Source organism: Hakea prostrata, chromosome 9 (genome assembly GCF_041222555.1).
Source record: "Hakea prostrata isolate BN-2017 chromosome 9, UWA_Hpros_2, whole genome shotgun sequence".
Taxonomy (NCBI): domain Eukaryota; kingdom Viridiplantae; phylum Streptophyta; class Magnoliopsida; order Proteales; family Proteaceae; genus Hakea; species Hakea prostrata.
This window is the reverse complement of record NC_142608.1, coordinates 51,192,457-51,198,862: the sequence shown is the minus strand read 5'-3', so window position 1 is coordinate 51,198,862 and position 6,406 is coordinate 51,192,457.

Sequence of the window (6,406 nt, the reverse complement as noted above, 5' to 3'; positions counted from 1 at the left end):
TTTAAGTGTAATTTCTTTTTATGTAATGCAATTCAAGTTCAAGTTTCAAGTTTTTAGATTTGTTTTTCTTTGGGTCTAGCAATTGCAGATTTAGATCATTCTAGATCTAGATGTGGTTGTTAGGGTTGGTTGAGATTCGAATCATTTGTTCAATTCGCAAGTAAGTAACCTTCTTTATTAATCTTCTCTCCTCCCTCCATTCCCGCTTCTATCTACCCCTTCATATTCTTAATTTAGGATTTACTTTCAGCATTATTTATTGTTCTCCCTTCCCCTGGATCCTTGATCAGAGATGCCTACAGTCGTGCCTCTCTTTGGTTAAGGCTTCATTTTCCTTTTATTACTTTGTTTATTGCTTTATTATTTACTTTTTGTTATTTACTTTCTGCCTATTCATTCATCATCTCGGACCACCTAACCGGAGCAAGCCTACAGTCGTGCCTCTGGCTTCGGTGACGAGTGGTGTTGCATCTGCACTTTAGCTATGAACTAAATTTTACTGATTGCTTTAACATACTAACTGGTTTACTTTTTTTTTTTTTATTGTTCACATTTTTTTTCCTGTCTTTTATTTATGCATTGATTGTGTTTAATTTATTTTTCATTTCAATTCGATTGCATTAGATGTACAGATTAGGATCGTTTAGTTTAGTTAATTAGTTAACAAAAATTGAATCATTCCACTCTCGCATTACTATTAAGAAGTTGAATTCTAAGTGATATATCTCCTTAAGATCGACCCGTTAGCTACACGATATCGTGCGCTTGCGGTTACTTTTAAATTAAACAGACAGAGACCAGCATACATAGTGTCTCATCTACCCACCCGGTACCCTACCTGGCATACCCAAGTGTGTGTGATCCACAGCCCCGAAGAACAAGTATCGAGGAAATCATCCTCTCACATGTACAATAACATAATCATGAACAGAATATAATATAATCAATGTGTAATAATATAAACAAGAGATCAAGATAAGGAAAGAAAATGACAATATAATCAGAGTGCAGAAAATGATACCAAATATATATATAATCAAAAAGGGTAGAGTGAGGCGGAATCTCACTCCACAGTTACAGCGGAATGTTAAGAAGAAGATTACAACTATTTCCAAAAGAAAGTAGGGAAAGAAATAATCAAACTAAACTATAGTGTCTTCTACTTTATAAGAACATCTTTATAAGTATAAACTTCAGAAATCAAGCACGACCGCTTCCACTCCACGGTTGGGCTAATCATAGTACGTAGCATGATCACACGAGGGATCATCATCGAGATCTTTGTAACTGCCAACACCATGCGTGAAGTATGCTTCTTCAGCTTGCGCTTCCTCATACTGGCCGTCATAATACTCAACACCTGTAGAATAATCTAACAAAAGATATTTGCACAAAAAGGAGTGAGTTCAGAAGAACTCAGCAAGGCAAGTTATTCCACAACAACATAAATAACATGATTGCAAAACATAACATGATGCAATATGATATGAAACAGACAATGCAAGTATAAATCTAACTCTATGTATGCTAGTCTCTATAGGCAGACATGCTTTAAGTCATAGCATCATACTTCTTTGGGAAGGTCTCAAATCATACATCATCGGTTGGTAATGGGTCCGGCATCCCTTGGGACATTCCATGGCTGGGGTTTAGGTCACCGCTCTTGTCACATCCCCTCAGCTGGTACCCTAACTGGCATACCTGGGTGTGTGATCCACAGTCCCAAGGAACAAGTATCGAGGAAATCATCCTCCCACATAAGCAATAACATAATCATGAACATAAACAATCAATGTGCCAATATAAAAGAGAGATCCAAATAAGGAAAGAAAAGATCATATATCATCAGAGTGCGAAAAGATAATAAATAATGTCATGTCAAGGAGTAAAGTGAGGCGGAAACACTCTACCAAACAGCAGAAAACTAGCTCAAAAAGGAAAGAAAAGAGATTTCAACTAATCCCAAAAAGATATAACAGAAGTAACTAAATTGTTTTCAACTTTGTACAGAATGTCCTTGTAAGTGTAGACTTCAGAGATAAGGCAAGGACGCTTCCACTCCACAAATGGACTAATCATGGTACGAAGCATGACCACCCGAGGGATCTTCACATTAATCATTATAACAGCCATCACCCTACGGGAAATATGCCTCTTCACCCCTTGCTTCCTCGTACTGTCATAGTAATCCGAACCTGTAGAGAAGTCTAACAAGAAATAGAATACAAAAAGAGTGAGTCTTGAAAGAAACCCAGTAAGGCAGGTTAAATCCACAATAATATAAATCACATGATTATAGAACACAACATGATTGACCAAATCAGCCCATTTCATTCCTATGAAGATCACTTATCCCATTTCATTCCTATGAAGTTCACTTATACCAAATCAACCCATTTTATTTCCCCTTAACTGAGGCTAAGGTGATCTTATACGCCTCACTCAACTTAATCTACCCCTCCTTCAGCAAATGATCAAAAATCAATTCTATCTTGGAGGTATCAAAGGAAAAGTGTTGGTCTACAACTTTGGTTGTTTTGACATCCTTTCCTTTGTCTGTAGGGGGAGTCAAGTATTTGCAAGGGAAGGGAGTCTCACTCACAATGCTAGCCAGACTAATTTCACAGTCATGGCAGTCAACATAATTCAGAGGGTTCTGAGCCTGAAACCCTGACAAGTCATTCGATCTCTGGCTACAATAGTAAGTAAACATGGAGGAGTCTTCCTTCTATTTCTCTTTCCTCAATAGATACTCATAACTCATTGTCAAGGACAAAAATTGCCCCAAGTCTATTAATCTTTGGGTACCAAACATGTTCTTAGGATCTAAAGTCAAGCCATCAAAGGTTATTGCCACAAAGTCACTCTCAAGCAATGCCAAGGTGCATCTACCCCATAACGCCTTGAAGCATGAGATAAATCTCTCAACAAACTTGTCAGGCACTTGTTGATGAGTCAAGTCACTTAGATGGACTGGAGGTTATGCTAAATAGAATTGAGCATTGAACTTGTCCTCTATGTCTCGCCAACTAAAGAAGACTTGGCAGTAAGGTTACAGTACCAAGTAAAGGCTCTTCTAGTTAAAAAAATTAAGAAACAACCTCAACTTGAGTATATCACTCCACTAGCAGGACCACATTGCATAAGGAACTGTGCAACATGCTCCACTAAGGACATGTTATCTTCCCCATAAAAATTGGTAGGCTTATGGACCTTAAAATTTCGTCTTAAGTCTATCTGATCACAATACTCTAGTATGGTTTCCTATAAACCGGTCTCATCATAGGCTAGTAGGCAAGGTTGATCCGATCCTGTATTAACCGAATAAGTCCCTCTCAGTCAATAGGGCCAGCCTATTGGCCCTACAGAGGCCAAAAATTAGGACAATTTTCCTTGTCCCTCCATTGGGAGTCCTCTTTGTGTGAAAGGGCCACCTTTGGGTTGCAAAGGGCTTTTTTCAGGGATTTATGGTCGAGTTTGCCACCTATTTTGGAAAGGGTTAAAAGGAGGGTAACAGTTATAAGGACCTCCTACTCTTCACAGATTAGGAACCTGACTTGCCCTTAAAGGAACAACATTTGCCCATGTGCCCACTCATGGTAGGCGATGGGGATGGTCTACTTGTTGGGGTGCCGTTGAAGATTATGCCATTGGGTTGTCGTATGCGAAGTGATACTTTGGCCTGGGGAAATCCCAATGCCTGAAACATTTACCTTGTTTGACGCTGCCATAGCATCCACTTGACATGACTAAGGTAGTGACTCTCTATGTGCTAGAATCTATTCTCAAACAACTGCATTGCACATTGGTTGTCACATCGTGATTCTGCCAAGCCTTGATATAGAGTTCTAAGCATCTCTTCCACAAAAACACCATTAGGGTGTTGATATGGAGAAATTATGATCAGACCGGGTTCATACTTGGTTCGACCCTCGACCCCGGTCGAGACAGAGGGAACCGACTCGCTCCCGAGTGAACCGGATCCAGAAGATGGCTTGCTGAGGAAGAAAACTTATTCAGCTACAAACACGCCCTAATCCTACTTATGAATTAGGTTAATTACCCTAATGATAGCAGACTCGAATTGACGGCTGCGGCTAATCATTATCGAAGGGATAATCACCGCATAACCGAAAGGTTATCTCAGGAGTCCTCTACTAGTCCAAACTAGTAGAAGTCTATTGCTCAACGGATCTAACTGTTAAGATCCAATGACTACCCGAAGAAGGCTCAAGTGCATCAAACGAAGGAGATTCGAAGGTACACTCTATATAAACCTCACTGCCATACGAGGTGAGGGACACAATCTGAGACTCAGACTCAGATTCAGATACATACTGATAGGCCTAAACTATCAGCGGCTTACGATCTAGATCACTTTTCCCAGTTCTTTATTCCTTAGCTCTGTGCTTCTAGCAGAGCCGTTTGTGATTAAGTTCATCAACTGACTTAGCCTTCGGAGGTGGACTCCTGACCCCCGCGGTCGGGCCACATCTGAAGCTTTCGTTTTGCAGGTCATCACGAGGAGATCTAAGGGCTGAGCAAATTTTGGACGCATCAATTGACGCCGTTTGTGGGAAACGACTTGAAAAGCCATGGTGACTAGATCAGCAGCAGCCACAGCAGCCACTGCACAGTGCGATTCCGGTGTTCAGATCCCTGAAGCGAATAATCCAGATATTCCTCAAGGAAGCCAAAATCCTATCGAGGTAGATGGTGGTCAGGGAGGACGTAATCCTCCTGATACATTCCAAGATCAATTGAATCAGATAAAGATAAAACTTTTGAAGGTGAGCCAAGCACTCCGCATGCTCACCAGACGAGTGGTTCTACCACAAGAACCTGATCAACGCGATTCAGGGAGACGTGCGTTGCCACATGATCAAAGATTGGCTGAAGACCGGAATATCGGTCAGAATTTTCGTGAAGGAGACCGAGGACCTAGGAGGATTGACGATCAACCTAGGCGAGACGATCGGTTCGACAGACCGCAAGAGAGTACAACTGATTCATATACAAGGTTGGATACAGGGGTAAGAACTCACTCACCAACTGTCAGAAGAACCATTCGTGATAATCGAGCAGTTCACGATGAGCGGAATGTTCGGGAAGGACGGGCTGTTCGTGATGATCGAATAACACGGGATGATCGTGTTAATCGAGGTCGTGATCATATCGCTGAAGATCACCCGACCAAGATTGGTCAGGAATTGGCCAACATCAATGAGAAGTTAGGGCAGTTGGCTAAGGGAAGGATAACTGAGGATATTTACTCAATCATTCGGAAGACCCGCTTTGCCGAGCCAATTGCTGGATATCAGTTTCCCCATAACTTTCGTTTGCCTACCTTTTCTATATTCGATGGCTCCGGAGATCCAACAGCTCACATTGGCTATTACCAACAGACCATGGCAATTTCAGGTAATTCTGATGAAATTTTATGCAGGGTTTTTGGTTCATCTTTAACTTGAGCAGCACAAAAGTGGTTTCCGAACCTCCCCTCTGGAAGAATCGTAAACTTTGATGAATTGGCGCGCAAATTTATAGGGCGATTCCAGAGTGGAATACAGGTCAAAAAGACAGAGGAAACTTTGTTTACTGTCAGACAAGGAAAAAACGAATCAATCAGAGAGTTTCTGAAAAGATTCAACAAAGTAACGATGGAGATAGAAAATTTGGATGAGCAAGTAGCCAAAACTGCTCTATTCACGGGACTCACTAATCGGAAACTCCTGGAGTTATTACCACAGGATATGCCTGCGACTTATGCTGAGTTGGTACAGAGATGCCAGAAGTAGGCTGAAGTCATGGAGATTCTAGATGCACGCCAAGGAGATGATAAAGTCTCCAATAAGGAACAGAAGGCTCCTGAGCAGAAGCAGAAGCCAAAGAAAAATGTCCGTGATCGGGTTGGAAAATCTCAAGCTTGGTGCCAAAGGTCTCCCGGTAAAAGTGAGTACACTCCATTGAATGTTCCTCGGGCTGATATTTTAAATATCATCAAAAGAAAAAATATTTTGAAGTGGCCGCCTAAAATTCTTTTGAAACCCAGAGAGCAGCAGGATCGAGAAAAGTATTGCTGATTCCACAAGGACTATGGTCATTATACAAATGACTGTCGTCATCTGAAAGCATATATTAAGAGATTAATATCTCAGGGACACTTGTCCAATTTTGTTAGCATAAGGAGGGAGGAGCCACGTGAGCCACACGCGGCTGCTCCTAAAAGGGATCGTTCGGTTAGTTCAGAATGATCAAGGGAGGCTCCGAAGTCTAAGAAGGGCAAGGAGGTGATTGAAGCTACTCGGTCACCGATCCTTACCATCTTCGGGGGACCAGAGCCCGAATCACTCCAGAGTTTGAAAACAAAATCCAAATTTGTCGGAACCGGAGAGACGTAGAAGCG